Source organism: Heterocephalus glaber, unplaced genomic scaffold, assembly GCF_053883595.1.
Source record: "Heterocephalus glaber isolate CG9 unplaced genomic scaffold, H.glaber_assembly_v1.0 deba00001461, whole genome shotgun sequence".
Classification (NCBI taxonomy): Eukaryota; Metazoa; Chordata; class Mammalia; order Rodentia; family Bathyergidae; genus Heterocephalus; species Heterocephalus glaber.
The window spans coordinates 14,986,008-15,007,869 of record NW_028258308.1 but is presented as its reverse complement, the minus strand read 5'-3'; the positions used below and the strand labels follow the sequence as shown (position 1 = coordinate 15,007,869).

General features: G+C 33.1%; 1 protein-coding gene across 17 annotated transcripts in view; it reads right to left on the bottom strand.

Annotated features, from left to right (window-relative positions):
* Tenm3 (teneurin transmembrane protein 3) overlaps positions 1–21,862 on the bottom strand; it is a 2,554,979-nt gene that overhangs the window by 1,289,509 nt on the left and 1,243,608 nt on the right. For all 17 annotated transcript variants that reach the window (XM_087217023.1, XM_087217025.1, XM_087217024.1 and 14 more), the window contains one exon: positions 17,314–17,461. The gene's annotated coding sequence lies outside the window, so the exon portion shown is untranslated. The remainder of the gene's footprint in view (positions 1–17,313; positions 17,462–21,862) is intronic.

Here is a 21,862-nt window from a genome sequence, read left to right as displayed (position 1 = left end):
CAAGACCCTGTCTGAAATAATAAGAAGGATAATAGAATGAGGATGTAGCTCAGTGTTAAGGTCCCTCATTCAATCCCTAGCACTGAAAAACAAAAACAAAAGGAAGCGTGCGCGCATGCACGTGCACACACACACACACACACAAAACCCCCTCTGCTTTAGTTCTCAGTAGTTACGCTGATAAGTTGTTTCTGACAGGCCTATTTTTTAAAAAAACAAACAAAAAATAAGCAAATTATGCAAATTGTGAAAAAACAATGAGATCAATGGTATAATAACTGGAAAAAATAAATTGGTTTGTCATATCGAGGAGGTAAAATTACTAATATTTGTAAAACCTTTCTATTTTCAACCTACAGTGCTGCTATTTGGTAGCATGCTCCATAGGTGTGCTGGTATTGTAATTCAGCTTTCTAAGCCACTGTTTAGATCTTTGACAGAGAAAAGATTTGGTACTTAGCCTTCAAATGGCAATCCTGAGGCAGAAATGCTACTATCTCATACAAGTTGGAGTGCTGCAGCAGTGAAAGGGAACATGTTTAGGGAGAAGGCTGTTACTGACTTACAGAGTAACTAAACATTTTCGATTTCAATACCTAGGGTTCCCTTTCACAGTGACAGAAATACTACTTTACAAGTGAAACAACTTATCTTCATGACCATCATTGTATAAAACAAATATAAATGTAAAGGCTAGAAAAATTAAGAAGAGAGCTATGGGGGGAAAGTCTACAAAAAGGCTTTTGACTCAAATTCACCACACAAACAGTAAACTAAAAATGAACCAACATATTTTAGAGTATTTTTCTCTCAGTATAAATTATCTTATTGCGTGGTTGAAAACTCAATGATTTCTGAATTATAATTAGATAGGAATAAGAAATTCTGGTGTGCTATTGCAAAGTAAGGTGAGTACAGACAACCATAATGTATTGTACATTTCAAAAAGCTACAGTGAAGGATTTTGAATGTTTTCATTGTAAAAAAATGAAAAATGTGTGAGGAGATGGATATATTTACCCTGATTTAAACATGCAATGTATACTTGTATTGAAATATCATACGATGCCCTATAATTATGCAGGATTTTTTGTTTCATGGACAAGTTAAAATAAACATAAATTTAAAATAAAAAGAAAGCCCCTCATTTGATCTAAACAAGTTATTTACAGTAACAGCAAATAAAATAGTTCCTTTTAAATAATCCACTAAAATGTTCAGAATTGAGTCTACCTTTCATTTTTCTCAATTAGTAACCTTCTCAGTATGAACTGGCAGAAAGAAGACAGTCACGTCTTAAGAAGAAAACAATCATCCCATGTGCTATGTTCTGAGATGGATCATATTTGCTGGAGTGATACAGTGTGTTGCAAATAATATTCAGACTTAGTAATTAAAATATCATGAAGGTCTGCTGTTTTCCTGTTCTGTGTATATGTACAAAATAACCAGTTATAATTGATAATTTAAGGGTATAAAGAGAGCTAGGTCTGGTACAGCAATTTAATGATGTCAAATCTTCTTTCCTACTTCAGTTTCTGGATGAGAATAATATAGTCAAGAAGAAATAAGTAACATACTGTTATTTTTAACTAACAGAAAAAGAACCAGGCAAATTTCCTTTATACTTAATTATTGTCAGCAATTTTCTGGAATTGGTATGCAGTTATATTCACACAAGACTACCAACATTTAGAAATGGCTTACAACTTTTCCTATCAGCTTGCTCTTCTGGCCCTGAACCATGGTTTCCTACCCTTAGCTATAATGCCATATAAAACTGCCTACTCTCAATTTCTAAGCACAAAAATATACAAGTGATTTTCCAAACAAATTTTAATGAATACTTTTTTAAAAATTGACTGATTATAAATAAACTTTGTGTTCAAATAGAATTTTATGACATTTCAGCTAAAGTTAAAATATTCTTAGTTGCCATAATAATTTGTAAAAGTAGTAATGATCTCATATCACATTATATATATGGAGAAGAAGAAGAAAATAATTTTTTTGGATTCTGGTTTAAAGCTGTAATGTAATTCATTGCTATTTAAATTTTAATTAAATTATATTATATTAATATACCAGTAAGAACAATATTCTTTCGCAACAAAGTTTGTGATACACCTAGAACAAACCAATCAAAAAAATTGTGTGATAATTGACAAAAATAAAGCCATTTCATTAAAAACATAGCTCCTTAGGACTAACACCTATAGACAAATCATTTATCAATTTTACAAGAAAATTACTATGTACTTAGTGAAAAAAGTTCTGACATCCAATTCGACATCTTACATTTGCAAACTGGTATACCAAAAGGAAGCAAAAGGCATATTTACATTGGAGAAGCAAATGGGTTCATTGGAATCAAGAGGTTAGTAAAATGTAGTGACATTTTCAAAAGCTGTATTTATAAGGAAAGCTGAGGATTCCATGTGGAAGGCACGTTTAATCAGTGAGTACAACAGCAAATGCTGGCAAAAAGAAAACACTCTTTAAAAAGCTGAAATTTAGGTTGGAGTGATAAAAAGATAGGCATCCACATCAGGGAGTTGGCAGCAATATAGAGTGAGAAAGAGATCTAAAACTCCATTTCTCTGCTATAGATCCCAAGCACACTGCTTGGAAAAAAAATCCAGAATCAATGTGTCATATTACACAAATGTATTTGCTAAAGGAAGCTAGAGAACTAAAAAGTTTAAGAGAGCACTCTACAGATGGTGGCCAAACATGCATGATCAGTTATGGCTCAAGTTGTTTGGAATTCTATCTGAGTATACTTTATGTTTTTCCTTTATTGTATAAAATAAAAACTAGAAAAATTAAGCGTATTTGTAACAAACTGAGCCAGAGGTAAAGAAGACAGTGAAAGCAGGGAATAAAACCACTGGGTTAAGGGGTCTACTTTGCCTTTTGCCTCTTGTAATTTCATACAGTTCAGTGATGATGGTATAATTTGAAATCGATCAAAAACACTGGTTATAAAGGTCTCACATTTTTTACTCAGGAAAATCTTTAAAGTAAGTAATGTAGAATTCAATCTATCTCTTCAACAGGATGATAAAAGTACAAAAATAAACAATTGTCATACGAAGACACAGACATCACTAACTTAAGTCTTCTAACATAAAAATCACTTGCATCACAAACATTTAAAAACTATAAATTAATGCCAGTGAGTTACCTACTGTTTGCTTCTCTTTCTTTCTTTCTTTCTAAATTAGTCTGTTTCTTTTGATTCAGGCCTTGGACTTTAAATTCCATTGTAAGCATTACTTTTATGCTCATTTCTCTTACCCCTTACTTATCTATACCTAATTTATATTTTATGGAACCAATACCTTATCAGTTGGAATTTTTTACCCTATTCTTCATACCATATTAAAATATTTTTAATCTATTAAAATGGTACAATTGGTATAATAGGTCTATATTAAATATGTTTATAATATGAGACACTTATACCTCAATGAGATGGTGATATACCCTGGTAGAAGTAAAAATATGATCCATTTTTTACTTTTCACAAGGAGTAGACTAACTTCTTAATTTTTACATAATATAGATTGAAGGAAAATTCTGGACATTTATTAAGTTAATTGTAAAATAAACATTTAATTCCAGGAAAAGGAAAATATATCATTTTCCCCAAGAATAGCATCAATGAAAAATTTTTGTGAAGTTACTAAAGAGGAACAACTATATGAATTAGAGATATTTTAAAATAATAGAATAAAAATGACTAGTTTACTAGGGTAAATATTTCTGCAGAGAAAAACACCAATGTAAATTTTACTTTTACTTTACCTGTAAATATTTTAGGAGCAGTATTTTATATTTTAAGCAATTATTTTCCTAAACATCAATATTGAAATGTGTAGTAACATGTTTTGTCTCAAGTATGAAATCAGAAAGCCATATAAATGCGTAAACTATATAATTGTAGAGGGCTTGTTTTTCTAATAAAGAATAAGTTGAGTGATTTTAAATATTCTAAATAGTTATTACCATCTGACTGTGATGTGTTCTTCCTTCTACTTTCTCAAGAATTTCTTGTATTATAATAATGGTTTCTAAAGGAATAAATTGCATACACACCATTAGTTACTAAAATGTGTAGGTGGCAAACACAGCATGATGCATTCACATGGTGGTGTAGTCTCCTGATAACAACATTGGCCTTAAATTCCATGAGACTCAGATATCTTCCACATAGGAACAGTCCACCCACATGTTTAAGTGGATGTCATGAATTGCAAGTGAGCCTTGGGGTAAAGCATGGCATGTAGGCTTCATGTGATTCATTCTCTGAAAGCAAAGTATTGAGTCAACCAAGTTGTTTTAAATGAGGCATTGAAATAAGGCTTTTTAGAAGGGAAAAAATAATTTTCCAGGGAAATGTGAGGGGTGAGGTGTTGCAGTATTTAAGCTCATCATATTCCATCACACATTTCTTCCCTGTATGATATGATCTGATATAATGTATACATCAGCATCTTCCTTTCCACTTTTGGTGCTAGTGGCAAATACCATGATGAAGTGGTGGCAGAAGTTCTGAAACCTTTTTACATATATTAGTCCTATTGGCCATTTTTAAATGTAGGCTTCAAATCCTCAGTTTTTAAAGTATATACTTTATAGAACCTAGAATTCTGCAGAAAAAGAAATATAGCATTTACATAAATGATGCTGTATACTTTCATAATGTTATAATTATTTATTTTTTGTGTTTGGCTTTGTCTTCACCTTTTTGCCTTGTTGCTATAATTTTGGAGGTAAGAAGTTTCAAATAAACAGATGAAATCATAGTTTTTTTTTTTTGGTACTGGGGAATGAACTCAGGACCTTGTGCTTGTGAGCCAGGCGCTGGAACCACTGAGCTAAATCCCCAGCCCTTGAAATCATAATTTCTAAGTGGGGGCACTCTTTGTTTTTGAGCAATCCTAGGCACGAAATCCTTGGTTGATCACTACCTCAGTAATATTTTAGCCGAACATATGTAAATTTTAAAAATATGCAAAATTTTTGAAATTTCAAAATTTATCTAAAAGAAAAAATGAATCTATGATTTCACCAAGTTTTTTTTCTCTCAATACATTTACATATTTATCTAACTAAAAATATAATGACAAAAAAATCATTTATCCCAAAGATGGGTAAAATTTTTATTTCTTTCAAAAAGTACTTTAAAGACTGAAGTTGTACCCCCTACTTCATACCATATAACTCAGAATAGATGATAAATTTTTGATATAAAACTCTTAGAGAATATTTGCTTGACTTTGAAATAGACAATTGTATCTTAGATATGACACCAAAAAGTGGCAAAAATCAATTAATTAGACTTCACAAAAATAAAAAATTTTATGCTTCAAAGGAAACTATTAATAATTTAAAATAGAAACTACAGAATGAGAGAAAATATTTACAAATTTTATGTCTCATATATATTTAACTGGCATACATGAGATTTTTACAACTCAACAATGGAAATATAAAACACTCAATTAAACATTACAACAAGAATTTGAATAGACATTCCACAAAAGGAGATAGATTGTCAAATGTTCAAGACAACTGGTCATTAGGTGGACACAAATAAAAATAACAATATCTCTTTATACTCACTAGAATGGCTACAAGAAAAATGATAGATAATAATAAGTGTTGACAAGAATAAAAAGTAGTTGGAACACTTGTACATAGCTGATGAATTGTAAAATGACACAGCTACTTTGGAAAACAGTATAGCAGTTTTTCAAATTGTTAAATAATGATTTGCCATATGATCCTACAATTCTCCTTTAGACATATGCCTAAGATGCATGAGAATGTGTCTATAGAGAAAACTGAACACAAATATAATTATTTATAGTAGCAAAAAGCAAAAAATAAGCCAAATATCCATCAAGCTATGAATGGATAAACAAAACAGTACTTTTATACAATATAAAATTATGTGGCCACAATAGGAATGCAGTATTGATACATGCAGCAACATGTATGAATCTGAAATCATTATGCTAAGTCAAAGAAGCCAGATACAAAAGACCAAGTATTGTGTGATTGTATTTTTATAAACCATACAGTAAAAGCAAACCCACAGACATGTTAGGTAGACTCAGAAAGAGGAAGTGTAGAGATTAATAGTGACTGCTAAAGTTTTGGGAGGAAGAGGGGAGAGAAAATGAAAAAGAGACAATGATTCCACAACTCTGTTAACATAATAAAAAACTACTAAATTGTACATTTTCAGAGGTGAATTTTATAGTAAGTGGATTATATCTCAATAATACTGTCACTTTAAAAAATGTCCTGACAACTAAAATATCAAAAATTTCCTTTTATTTATTTTTATTTTGATTAAAAATACATATTGATGGTCTACTCTTCTAAATTCAGATCTAAATGGAAATAACCACATAGTTTATACTTTAAAAACAGAACAATTCAGTTGCAAAATGATGGAAGCGTTGGGTTGGGTTTTAAGTCAGACCAGTGTAGGCAAGGAATATGACAGTATATGACATATTCATAGAGTAGGAAGTGCACATACTGTAAAAAAAAATAGGTAGAAATGTATAGAATAGAACAGAATATGAGAAATAATATTGGAAATATGACAACTCCTTAAAAAATTCTTACTAATGGTTATTAATCAGAGTAAGCACTGGAAAAAGTGTATTTGACATGCATATTAATTCAAAGAAAATACATTGATAGATAGGGCTGATGAAAGAAAAAATTCCAAGCAAGCAGAGCTCTAACTGCATAAAGAAGGAGACAGAAATAGAAGACTTGTGAGTATTTATAATGGGAGGTGTTTTCATTTGGCTGGACTTTAAAGCTCATATAAAGAAGGGTCTAACCAAGATAGTGAATGGAGTTCATATTACTGATGTTCTTAAAACCATAATCTGATGATGTACATGCTCAATATACAGACAAAGCAAATAATTCAAACTGCTTGTTTTAGAATAGTAAGCTTAATTGATCCAATCTAATAAAACTAATATGCTAGTATTTGGGCCATCGAGATGAATACTTTTTAGTTTTTACACTCAAGGACAATATTAGTTGGTGAGGCAGAAAAGTGAAACAATACTCAGCTTACAGTGTAAAACAAATGTCATAATTGATGGAATCACTATGAATAAAGATATATAGAGAGGGATCGTAACTCAGCAGGAAAAGTAGGGTTAGCAGTTGCTTTCAAGTGGAAATAAAGCATGAATGCTTCAAAAAATGCAAAAGACAAAAGAAAAAGAAAAACCAATAAATAAAAAGAGCCAATGTGGGAAAAATTGAGTAACATAACCCAGATAACCAAACCTGATTTTATTATTTTTAAATTTTTTAATTTTAATTTTTATTTGTACACGTTTGCGATTCATAATGATTACATTCCTCATGGGAAATGGGTACATGTACATAGCAGAATTTAAATTTTTAACTCCCGCTCTTATTATCTCTCCCACCTCCCTCTATCTCTTTGTCCCCTTCCCATTTGCAAAAGATCTATTTCTGTTTCCTATATCTATTTTTATTTTGCTCTTTAATTTATTTATACTTTGGGTTACTCATATATGTGAAACCATGAGATATTTAAGGTTATGTGTCTTATTTCATGTAACATAATGATCTCAAGGTGCAGCCATTGTCCATCTGATTTTAAAAAACAGAAAACCAGAGAAAATATTAAAAGGTACTTTTCAGATACTAAATAGAGAGGTAGCATAGGAGTGTCAGCCCTGAGAAAAAAGGAAATAAAAAAAGTGCTTCCTAAGATGGACCCAAGTTGCTACCAGAAGGCAATTTCCTAGCCACAGGAAGAGGAACCCAAACAGAGCCTGGACATCTTTCTGAGTAGAGGAGACAAAGAACTGAGTCCAGGGAACCCAAGGCAGCTGCAACATGCAGGGAAGAGACCTGGAAACGACGTTAGACATTTTCAGATAGTTCCCATCTCATCAAATTTTAAATTTGTCTATAATTACCCAAAGTCAGAGAAATATCTACTGGAAAGTAGTAGTATTATGGTACAACTGGACATTCAGGAATTGCTCAGGGTCAGGAAGAGCCTATGTTCCTATCAGCTAGAAGAAAGAGACATCATCAAAAATGGATCATTTTATGGATTTCTCAAATGGAGAATTACTTGAAATTAGCCCTAGATTAAAGTTGCTTTTGATTCTAGGTAACAGCACAAATGAAAATCTAGAAGGGGTGTAAATGATTCCAAACTGGAATACTACTTGGCTATAAAGAATGACAAATTTGAGACATTGGTAGGAAAACAGATACACCTAGAAAATATAATATTGAGTGAAATAAATCAGACACATAAATTTAAATACTATGTGCTATCTTGCATTTGAGTGAGGCAAAGCACAAACAAAGAGAATCATAAAGGATGGATAGGATGGATAGAGAAGGAGACAAGGGGATGATGGATCTCTTGCAATAGGGAAGTGGTCCAAGGGAATAAGGGTGAGGGGTGAGGAGGAGGGGAAGGGGAAATAAATAAAGATAGGTCACATACAGGAACTTAACGACCTCAAGTAATAGTGTGTCCTGTAAAATAATTTAAGATAGGGTTCTTTCCTTTAACCTCATTTCAGACTCTGTGAGTTCTGAAAAGGATACATTATATTGATTTTTAAACTAACATATATGAGGATACAGATATGCAGGATTAAGAAGGTAGTATGCCTTTTATAAAGCAATTATTTGCTGTTTAATAGGATTATTTTAGGACACTTTGTAATATGAACTTCATGATTCCTTTTTAAATGTGCTTTAACAGACAAATAAGGACATCCATAGCATCTTACAATGTATAATATATTTAATTTTAAATTTCAAAAGGAGTTATGCAGTAGAAATACTAAAACTACAAAAAGTTGTTTTATACTTTTTCACAATAAGTCAAGACAGTGTCACATCTAGAATCTAATTTTCTTGTGTGTAAACTTTTAGCATCAGTACATATTAAATATTTCCAATGATGAATGTCATTATATTGCACACCTAAAATGTACCAATAAAAGGATATACAAAAAAGAGAAGTATAAATTAAATTCAATTTTATTCTCCTTTTAGAATCCATGTACTTGATTTTTTCTTTGTAACAGACTATTTCTTTTGAGCTACTGACCCTTTTATTTTGAATATAACTCTTATGTCACATATACAGTATCTACCATGTCTTCCTGCAGAGCAAAAAATCAATGAAAATAGCATGAGGAGCTCCAGTGAGGCAGTTTTTGATGAATTATGTCCTTAAAGATATACCCTGTATGTGGCGCAAAATGTATTGATTAGTTGCAACTGTTTCTGTATTATCAATAATGCACTATTCTCTTGAACTTCCCCTGAAGTGACAAGGTTTAATGGAGAGAGCCCTAAACAATAAATTGACTACCGAGAAAGAAGCAGAATAATGAAGTTGGCTCAAGCTTCCAAAATAAATAATAATTTTAAACTTGAGGAAAACATATTGATGTCTCTGTTTCCACTGTCTTTTTTTTATTTGTATCTTTCATAATAAGCTGCTTACTGAAGGGATTATCATTATCACCAAGTTATAGCTTCTACATATCCCTTTAGCACTTACCTTTCTATATGCTATCAAATACTAAGAAATTAAGAATGATCAGAAAGCACTTTGAAATACCAGTTTCAGTGTTTTAAAGTCATTTTTTCTACCATAATAGATTATAATATTAAATATTTAAAATGTTGTAAACTTTTAATAAACTCTTCCTATTAAATTTAATTCATTTTTTCTTGCTATGCTTTGTTTCATCAACAATTAACTTATTTAGGAACTCTCATACATTTAAAGACCTCCTCTAAAAGAAGAATACTTCTGTATAGCTGTTGTGTTTTAGATATAATAGAGTTTCTTTTGTGAATATTCAAACCACAAATAAATCATCCCGATTCAAGAGGTAGTGATATGAAGTCATATTATTTTCAATATGTACATCATCTTGTAGGACAGTTCAGATTTCTTGCTTATTCGGAGACTCCAGAGAAAGTAGTTTTGTAATTTTTACAGTCTTAAAATTTCCTAGCATGTTATTCATCCAAAATATCTGCTAAAATATTTTTAACAGAAACATTTGAACAATCTGTTTTACTTATTTTAAATCTCACTCAAAATGCATAATTTATATAACTATATAGCCATCAATTTCCAATACAATTACTTGACAGTACATAATTTTAGCATTGGTATGACCTATCTTTTCCATCAACTTGCATTTCTTCTTGATCAAGTCTATTATGATAGAAGCTGTGCTATACTAGTTTAAAACTCCACCTACTTTGTCAGTCTAAAAGCCATTAGAAGAACATGACAAATTTTTGACAAAATTTGTTTTAGTAGTCTGAATTTTCTGAGCTCTCATAAATCATTTGTCCTTTGCTCAGTTTTAAATTCTTAACTGCCTAATTTATGTTATGTCAACATCAGAATAAATCAGTTAAGAACTTGCAATGAACAGGTTAATGGTTCAGGGCCCTCTAGACATTCCAAAAATGAATTGAAGTTTCATAAGTCAGTGATCAGAATACTCACTTTGGCATCTGACAGAATTCTCCTCAGTTCTGTCACTTAATATTTCTATTTTTTACTAAGTCAACCTTTCTCAGTATCTTTTTTTACAATATGAAAATTGAGAACAATAGTTAGTGAATGATGATTCAGTGAGATATGCCATATATAGAATCTGGAAGATTTCTTGCTAAAGAAATGTGCTCGGTGATATAAGAAGAGTAGTTCCTACCAAAGTTGTATTTGATTGTTATTGCTAGGAATGTTCCCATTCCATAGTATGCTTTACCTGGTTCTTTTTCTAAGACAACTTGTCATTAATATAAAAGTTAAATCCATTACTCATAGAATTTGACCTCTACTTTCCTATTGAGTTATTAAAATTGTAATCAATACATGTTGCAATAATAAATGAAATACATCTCTACGAAGCTCATAATGCTTTGTCCCACCAGATTAATACCACTATTTTTTTTTACAGATTTTTTTTTTTTGGTTCTGGGGATCAAACTCACGACCTTGAGCTTGCGAGGCAGGCGCAGTGCCACTGAGCTAAATCCCTGGCCCCTACCACTATTAACTATATCATAGTCAACAGCCTAGATATTATTTAATGTAATTTTAATTTTAAGAGACTGATATATTGGCTCACATGGTTGGTTTCCTATTCATTATGACATCTTAAAAGTGATTCGTTTAAATAATAATACAATTATTAAACTTTGAAATACTAGGTCTTTTAAATGTATTTCTATGGGATTTAATGTTTTATAAACCATTGCCAAATGTTACTCAAATATCTTTTTATCATATTTGAAATATTGCCAGATTAAGACCTCTGCTCAGCAGGCATCATATGTGGATGTTAGAACTTTCATCTTTTCTATGACTGATCATTGTAATTCATAATTATCTCTCTTCATAGCCAACACCAAAAAACAGAACTTAAAATGAATGAAGAACAAAATCTCTACTGTCTTTGTTTAGCTACATTAGCTTTATATCTATAGTACTTTTAGAGAAAAATACATTTAAATAACATAAGTTCCTGTTTTAATCATTTTAAATTAAATATTGTTTAGCACGTATATCAAGTCAGGTTGTTTCAAGTACTGAAGATATTGTTAGATGAAGTTCTGTGTTCAGTATGTAGAGGTTGAACAGAGAAAAATTTTGTGTCTGGAAAATATGTGAGCAGGTTTATGATAAATATGTTGGTTGGACATAGAACAAAGGGCACCTTGAAGGTACTTTAAAATATGTAATGCTGTGGAGAAAGAAGAGAATACGGTCCACTATTTCAAGACTTTTAGAATTATTTGAGCTTGAAACGTTAATCTATGAAGTACCTGACAAATGAATGATAGTAATTTCATCAGCATCTGCTTAATACCTCATATGTAACAGGTAATGTCAGTCTGGTTTTATATTATGACTTTTATTAACTTTCACCATCCCATAGTAGAACTTCTTACATTTATTCCCATTTTACAGACAAGGAATTTGATGTGCAGATTAACATCTCAATGATCACCTGCTATATAGTACAACAGTAATAGAGCCACATTTTAAACCCAGGAGCCCCTGATCACTATGCCAAAAGAGTCTGTTGGGCATTTCTTCCTAGACTTGGGATATCCTTTTGCTGGCCAAGATAAGTTAGTGAAAGACTTGACTCCCATAAAAATTTCAGGCATTGCTATCCGACTAATGGAAGTAGTTAGTTGAATTGCAGACTCAGCTGTCTCCTCTCAAGCCATGCAACATAAACAAACATATGGAGTGAGAATGAAAGCGTGCTCCTTGCTGCTTACGTACAGTGCCTCCTTCCTTTATTCTCTTACAGGGAGTGCAGTTTTTAAGTCTCATGCTAAATTGTTATGTGTCACTTCACCTTTTCTCTTTGCTATCTACTACTACAGGCCTCTTCGTTAATTTAAAATTTTGGCAACCAACACAACCCACCCAAACACTGCCATCCTTAGGTGTCATAATTTGGCCTCTTGGTTTTCTGATAGCCACATTTTTGGTGATATGTTCCTGCATTCCACCTTCCACCATAGTCACCCATTCCCAGTGTCATAAAACCAACTTCACTTTAAAATCAAGACATCCTCATGTTTCAGCCCAAGCATCTTCTCTACCTAGCCTAATTGCTGTTACTCTAAGTCTACTATTGATTCTGTCAGGATATTTACATCAGGTACTTTCTCTTTGCTTCCTTTGATGCCACAGTCAGTATCCCTATTCACTCATTTTTTGTCACTATCATTTTGTCTTATGTCCTTTCCCTCCTTATCCACTTATTTGGAAATTTTTCATCATAGGTTAATGTAAGCATGAGAGTTTTCTTACAGGAGAGCTTCTGGAGGAACTCAAGTACCACTCTAACTACTCATTGCCATTGACTTTATTAATAGCCTCTCAGTAATGCTGGGCAATCCCCCTGCATTTCTCTAGTTGTTATTCTTTTCCACTCAATGCAATGGTTGCCTGGAACATTCTTAGTTCAGCTGTATGATTCCATCTCTTCCCAATACTCTCAACACTATCTTCCTTCATACAGAAAATACTTCAACCTCCTGTCACTGAACCAAAAAAGTCATTTAGTATTAGTATGTATCCTTTCCTCCTTCTCTTATGATACAATAGAAGAGATACTTATTTTCCTTCTAGAACCACTCTCTACACTAGATTGCTGGATCCCATCTCTGCCTATTTTCTCAATTCTCAGGAACCTTACACTATTATTTTTTAAATGACCTGCTTCTTTCACATCTGTTCCTAGATGCATTTTCTATTTATCTCTTCAATTTCCCAGCTAAATGTAGAAGGGGTTGCCTGAATTTGTTCATCTTTTTTCTTTCTCTATCATTGATAAAACAACTTTCTTCAATATGGATTTAGCCCCAGTTGTCTCTCAAAATTCTTGTAAAGATGTCAATGATGTCTTTCTTTAACTCAAGAAGTACTTTGAATCTTCACCTTACTGAGCTTTAAGCATTTTGCTGAAATACTATCCTTTCCCTTGGAGTCTAGGATGGCTCCAGTCTCCATTCTTTTCTCTTATTTTTCTGTCTATACCTTCTCAGCCTTTTTTGCAGTTCCTCCTTTACTAATCAATAACTAAAATTTGGAGTTCTTTATGCTACTCTCTGTTCAGGACTCGTGTTCTCTTCTCAAGGAATCTCAGTCACCAGCATGGCTTCAGTTATTATCTAAAAGCCAGTGATTCTAAATTAAGACCTATGGCTCAGATTTCTAAGTTATATACTTCAAATTAAGTTTTTAGGATATACCCACTTTAGATATTTTGCAGCCATTGCAAACTGAACCTAACTTAGGAAATCACCAGCAACAATCATGAGTCACTGTGGCCCCTTCCGTTTCTCATCTTTAACTTCTCCAGTCCATTTAGTTTGGGAACCAACAGTAGAAGCATATACTTGTCTCCTCTTGCCTTTACATTTTCATCCTTTTTTCCTTCTTGAAGTGGTATAAAATTTCCCAGATTGGCTTGGCTATACCCTCCCCTTTCCATGTTTCTTCTGTTCTCCACATATCCAGAGTAATGGTTTGTTTATTGGTTTGTGTGTGTGTGTGTGTGTGTGTGTGTGTGTGTGTGTGTGTGTGGTACTGGGGATCGAACTCAAGACCTTGCCTTTGCAAGGCAGGAGTGGTGCCACTGAGCAAAATCCTCAGCCCTAGAGTGGTGATTTTTGATGGAAATCTGACCTCATCACTCTCCTGCCTACAGGATTTCTAATAGCACTTAGAAGAAAAGATCAAATTTCTATAATGGGGTAAAGAAGGATCTGTGTAAGCTTTTCTTCATTTGTTGAACTAGTATGATCTCTTCTTATTCTCTCCTCTACTTGCTCTTTATGCTCCAGGCACACTGGGTTCCTGCTAGTTCCATAGACATTCCAAGTTATTCCTCTCAGAAACTTTGTCCATATTTTTCTTCTGCCTAAATTCTCTACTTTTTCTCACATTGATCTACTTTTTCTCACATTGATCAAGCTTTATGTCTGCTTAAATATCACATCCTCCATTTGCCTGTCCACTTCTCTATGACCATGATAATTTTACCTGCTACGAGTAAGCTTAGGTAAAATTTTGTGCTTTATATTTTATATTACTCAGAACCATTGCCAGTGATTCACAGTATAGGTTCAGTATGAGTTTAATGATCCTCAACACCAAAAAACAGAATTTCTCCTCATAAATATTTGTAAAGTGGAAGAATGCTTCTCTAAAGACTGAAATTACTTTTCATAGTGTTTCCTTTGTTACCATTATTCACACTAATTACAGCCTAACTACCACCGCCTAACTTAAAATTATTACAGTGGCATATTCAAAGTGAGATTTTCATTCTTCTCAGTGACACCACTTATTAAGGAAATATTAGTTCTAGACTAACTCATGTAGGTTTAGGAATGAAGACTCAAGACATGAAATTTGATGTTTTCTATACCTTCTACTGAGGAAGATTGTCAAAACATGAAAGGAAACTTAAAAGAGAATAGAAGAATATGAGAAACTGGTGAAATGTGAACAAGTCAGGTCACACTCAGATTTGGATGCTCAAATTCCCAACAGGCAAAAGAATTCTGAATTCCACCTCTCTTTTTCCCATAGTGAGTTAACATGATCTTGAGAAAACGAAATCATCACAGGAAAAGAGCAGCTGTTATTTTTGTTTTACAATCTTTCCTGTCCTAAAAAGAAAGCAGTTGTCTTCCTTCAAGTGTTGTTTTATTTCTGCAGAATTACTCAGAAAGTGTTTGCAGTGAATATAGCCCAGGTAGCTAACTCCAAAACACGCTCTCCAAAAAAAGCCTACTGTATTTATTATAGTATTTACAAATATTTATATTTTGGTTATAAATGTTGCTATGATGACATCATCAGACAGAACAGACATATACTGGAGCACAGTTTGAATATTCTTAGCTTTCAGGGCTAAGACTGGTCCTTCCTAGAAAGTATCATATCTTTTCACTCACTAATGTAACATTCTCAAAACTGATAAGGATATTATTTAAATATAGTTACTAACATATTAACTAGTAGCTCAATAATTACCAAATTGACTTAATATCTGGTGATAAAGAGAGTTTTCATTAATTTCTATATAATACATTTAACTAAAAACATATCTCAATTTGTTCTGAAAGAAAATAATTTCTTAATTTTATGTAATTTCTGAAAAAATTAATGAATTTTACCCAGTAAAGAATGTGAAAACTTTGATTTTGTGACCAAAAGGCTCAACAAAATAAATCTCTTCATTAATAACTTTTTTCTTTCAACTTTACTTTTATTGAAACATAACTTTCCTATAATAATTTCATTACTTATTTCTCTCACCCTTATGTTTTGAAATAGTTTGATTTCCCAGATTAGTAATTGCCAAAGTCAAATCTCTTCTACATTGACAGATAAGACCTTCATCTCGGGATTTCTTACAGTGTATGTTTAGTTCAGCTCAATCCACCAGCAATATTGAAAAATGATATATAGCATATATCTTAATGATAGCTAAAACCTACCTTTTCTTTATTTGTGAAAGCAATCATAATCTTAGTTTTATGAGGGTATTTTTAGTTTCTAGTAATTTGGAAAAAGGTGATAGGTGACAAAGTCAGAAAATAAAGTATAACGATATGGTGTAAAACTCTAGTTATATATAATACCTATAAAATGTATAGAAATGTACATTTCCACTCCAATAACACCTGTGACATTTAGATATTCTGTAGCATTTCTGCTTTCATTTCTGCCCATATCACATACTGAAACTAGTTCTCTCTAAATATAGTCAGAGATCTTAAAATAGTTGAACACTCAGAGGGTATATAATGCAGCAAATCATAAATTTTTATGCTTCTCTACTTTTTATAATTCTTGTTTATAAAGTAGTTAACAAAATTATAATTAAGTTTGGAAAACCTTAGAAACTCCAACCCCCCTCAAAAAAAAATACTTTAAATTACTACAGTAAAAAAAGTACAGCTTTATACAGCTTTTACTTTATAATATATGTATAATCATTATGTCCAAAATATTCTAATAATACAAATTAGATTTACATGTCATGTCTTCTGAAATAAACTTGCTTTTCTGTAGTTGGAAAAGACTCACTCATTAACACAGTAAATGTCCTTGATTTCCATTTAACAATCTCACTAGCATACAACAGATTTTCATTCACATAGTTCACTACACATTTATTATAGATTTTTTTCCCTGGCAACATTTATCTTTCCTGTTTTATGAACCAAAGCTGCTTTGCATTTTCTACTTCTTTTATATAAAATCATAAATAATTACTGTATTTCAAAGGTTCCTGGCAAATGGACATTTGTGTCAGCTATTTTTGACTGATATGGAAAGAAATATGATAACAAATATAAGGATTTACAAAATAGCCTTCTCTCCCTCTCTTTCTCTCTCTGTTTCTCTGTCTGTCTCTGTCTCTATCTCTCTCTGTCTCTGACTCTCTCCTTTTAAGTTTGCATTTGTAGCATACTTACATACACAAAGAGAAAATGAGATATCATTGATTCACAGAATTAGTAGGGCTGCAGGCAGAATATAGGAAAAGTAGCAATAGAGAAGGTAGTTGTGTGACAGTCTCACACTCTGTCAGAAAGAATGACAAGATTGATTATTAGAAAATCTGAAAAAGTATGTCTACAAGCCTGAGCTATCCAAGCTCCTGGCCTCACAGGTACACTCACCATTGCTGTGGCCTCACCGGGGGCTGCTCCTGAGCTGCAGAGTAGTAGGGTGAACTTTGTGTGCTGTGTGAAGGCCCAACGATTCTGCCAAAGTGAAGATGAGTGTCCACCTATCCTACAGTGCAGTTCTCAGGCAGGGGCTCTTTGCCTGGAGAGAGAAGAATATTTCTGTTTACACATAAATCAGTACAGGAGCATTCAAGTTTTTGTTTTAGAAAAGAGGCACATGTAGTGAATTTTGACAACTGTGCACTTGTAGGTATGTGATATTCATTAAAGATGTAGATGAAACACTGAAAACATATGGATGGCTATAGTTAAGTAACAAATCCATCAAGACTGGTTTTCCTCTTGTTGGCATTGGATTTAGTTTTGTTGGGATATTCAAGTTATAATGCTTGAGTCTATTGTGATAATGTATTTCAGTATATCTGGCCTGTTTACAACACACTGTGGGTTTAATAGAAGCTTTTAAAGTGCCAACATTATGTAAAGGATGTTTCCTTTATAAAATGATACAGTTCTCATCATTATTTCAACAGAAGTGAGGGAGACAACACAACTTTTGGGAAGTTACTTTTTCACTTCCGATATTTCTATTTTATAGTTACTCCATTAGTACAGATATCCACAGAATTTCTGTCCTCTCATTTCTTTTGGTATGGGAGATATATAATGGCTTATTTCGTTAATGGATGAGATTACACACACACAAAAAAAACCTTGAGTGATTTAATCCGGATTTTTCCTTTCTCTTTCTCTTGGGTGTAAGGAACCACCTTATTGATTATACCCAAAGCAGGCTGTAAGCAGTGCAGACTGTAAAGAGTTAACCCCTCAATTGGCTCATTTTAAGAAGCGAGTCTGACTGAAGGTTATGTGATTCATAGAAGCATCTCATAAGCACTGTGGTCGTGCACAGGTTAGCATAACCTTCCTACTAACGCCACAGCAGAGACCAGAGAAATGACCTGTGAAGCTGTGGGGCTCAATATGAGATAACATGTTAGCTGAGGTTGGAGTAACTTACCCCCAAATTCCATTCTTACGACTAAAACCTTCTTAACTCAAAGGACAAGGTTCTAATTACAACTCTATATTGTGTCTATTCTGTTTTTAATTCATGAATGCTTTGTCTTTTACTTTATAAGCCTTGCCTGTGTTAGCACCCACAGCAACTGCCCAACTGCTGTTCTCCTATGCAGTTCCCCTCTACGTCAATTTGATTATAAATAAACATCAGTGGCTTGGGCTAATCAGGGCGTTTGCTGGTTGCTCAGCACTGGCCATCCTGGCTCGCCACTTTTTTCTTTAATGCTGTCTTTGAGTCTTTCTTCAGCCCTGCAGCGTACACTAGGCAGGAGACTGGAACCTACTGCACAGGTCTCCGGTACTGGGAGTTTTTCTCAGAAAACTCATGTTCTTTATTTCTACCCTATATGCCATAAGCTTATTCAGAAGCAGGTACCATCTATGATGGGACAGGGTGAGAAAGCAGAGGTGGTGGTCAGAGTTGGGTATGTAAATTCAATTCAGGGGAGCACCAATGGTGCCCAATGTCTGTTGCCATAGTCATGGCCTCATCTACCCTATTCACCTCTCCAGCACTATCTTGCATGCTAGCATATAATCAGAGTGATCTTCTCCCAATTCCCAGAACAGACTACAATTTAAGTATCTTTGTATTGACATTCTCTACCTCGGATGTTCTTCTCATTAGTTTCTAAATGGCTGGCTCCTTTTTACTTTTTCTTCTGGATGTTAATGTCATCAGCTCAAGTCATCATTTTAGCCACATAGCCTGAAATCCTACTTTACCTTTATAACTAATATTACAGTACTATATTTATTTTCTGTATGCTGAACTCAGTCTCATCATATGTAATTATTTTGTTGATTTATCTTCTCCCTCAACCCTGCTCTAAGCACAACAATGGCAAGGATCAAGTTTGTTTCATTTATTACTAAATAATTCATTTAGAAATAAATGAAAGTACTCACCTAAGATTTCTAGAACAAATGATTTAAAAAGGCATTAATAGACATGAAATCTTAAACTTATTTAATTTCTGGGAAATAATGAGAGATACAGTAGCTGAAGATCATCGTGAAATGTCTGGCATGAGTACAGGAACTGCAGGATTGAATGATATCATCCTCAGAGATTAAACAAAATGATATCCAGAAAAAATGAAAAATGTTTTGCTATGCCATACAATGTTAGCATGTTGTAAGAAAATGAGATGGTTTGTGTCATTTATCAGCACACACTACTTGGGACAACTGCAGAAAGTCAGTATTATCACAGAAAATAGAATGTTCACTGAGTTTTATCAATAAAGTCTAGCATTAGAGACATGCCATAAGATATTTCAAATAGGTAAATGTAACACTGAATAGTCAACTGCAGAATAGTTTCTTGGAGAGTCTGATGTGCCATGTGAAAACAACATAAACCTAAATTTTCAGGTGAACAGAATGATTTGAAAATCATTTACCCTTTATGGAGTTTTCATTATGAGCTCTTTTTCATGTTAGACATAGTTAAGATGGTGGTAATAGCCATGAAGACCATAGCTTCAGTGCCAATAGTTCTTCAGGGCCCCAAATAGGGAACAAAAACATAATTCTTTCTTTTTTGGTACTAGGAATCGAACTCAGGTCCTTGTGCTTGCGAGGCAGGTGGCAGAACCATTGAGCCAAACCCCCAGCCAACATAATCCTTTTTTTTTTTTTGGTACTGAGGATCGAACTCAGGACCTTGCACTTGTGAGGCAGGTGGCAGAACCACTGAGCCAAATACCTGGCCCAACATAATTCTTAATACACCATAGATAACACATTTTGGTGAATGCAATTTACTTTGCAGATGAGTTATGAGCAATTTCATTTACTAAGGAGTGTTTTCTTTGCCTATTGATTGTATGTAATCTTGTAAAACCTCTTCTAAAGGGAAGAATACAGTGGCAGAGTATCTGAAAACTAATACAATCTGAAACTCATTATTGAGTAAACTAAAGTTAAATACGAAAAGAACAGAGCCACATTTTCCCACTGAGGGCATTGACCTACAGGTGTCTTATAAGAGCCAGCCTCAGATTCTGGAGCTACCATTAACACTAGATGGGGTTTGGGACCTCCTTTGATACCACAATGATCTTGATAACAATGCAATGCTAGGATAATCTAAGGAGGATGATTTGCAGGAGATGTGGAACACACTAAATTCAGGGCAACGCTGTCCGAAAGACACACTACTTAATAAAGGGACTCATGATGCAGTCTAGTTAAAAATCCCCTGAAAAAGGAGCCACAGAGATACACTGTGCATTTCTCTGTCTCTGGATCCTGTTGGGATTTAATAAATGTCAGTTAGGGAGGGAGTTTATGCTAGAAGGAAAGGAAATTACAGCCCAGGATAGTCATATTTCTAAGTGTAAAACTCTGAACATGTGCCCAACTGTAGCTCCACCCACAGTTTATATTCCATAGACACTTGTGTTAAAAAGAATATTAGTCAAGTTACTATAAATTCAGTGCTTTTTGTGAGCAAGCTATCAAAATAACAATTATTAACAGATGGTGACTATATACAATAGTAGATAATAAAATGTACATATATAAAATAAAATCATTCATAAATATATCTGCAATATAAACATAAAACATTTATAATTAAGGATATATATAGATATATATTTTCAATTGACATGATAATTGCACACTTTTATAGGGTACAGCAAGTTGTTTTGATACAAATAAACAATGGATAGTGATCAAGTTTGAGTACACAGCATATATATCACCTCATTTATCATTCCTTTTTAAGAACGTATTCAAAACCCTCTCTTCTACCAGACTCTAGAACTTATTCCTATTATCTCCAAATTTGTACCTGTTCTACAAGCTTTCCCTACTTCACTTTCCCTACTTTGCTTTCCTCTCAATCTCTCCCACCCTTTGGTAAGCATCATTCTACTTTCTACTTCTATCATGAAAAAAATATAAATATTCCTGAAGGCAGCAAGGAATATTTTTACTCTGCAACTATGCACTTCAGATCTTCTCTGTCATTTTTCTCAAAATATTGAGTTTATATTAAAAGTAGCTCCATAAATATAATTATCTCTTCCAAATGTATGCAAAGTTTTAAGATATTCAAATTTATGGTATCTGAACTTGTTTGAGATAATGTGTTTCATCGCATTATTTATGTTTCTGATTGTATGCATATGTGCACATACACAGAGCACCTTAATGTGCTTCATTTCCAAAGTGTGCATTCCTAAAGATTTCCTGCCACTAAAGTGAGTGTGGCAATAAGATATTCAGGTGTTCATGTCATCCTCTCAGACTTTGTGTGCATTGCCAGCATGTAATAAAGATTATAGCTAAATAAATGACTCAATAGTCAACCTTCTAGAAATGGTTGTATTTAGCTTTTAGGGTAATGTTAACACCACTGTGGTATTAGTAATCTCATCAACTTTTTGGTTAGGGATGGATAAATAACTAGCTTTTAGTATGTAAATTAACAACAAAAACGTTT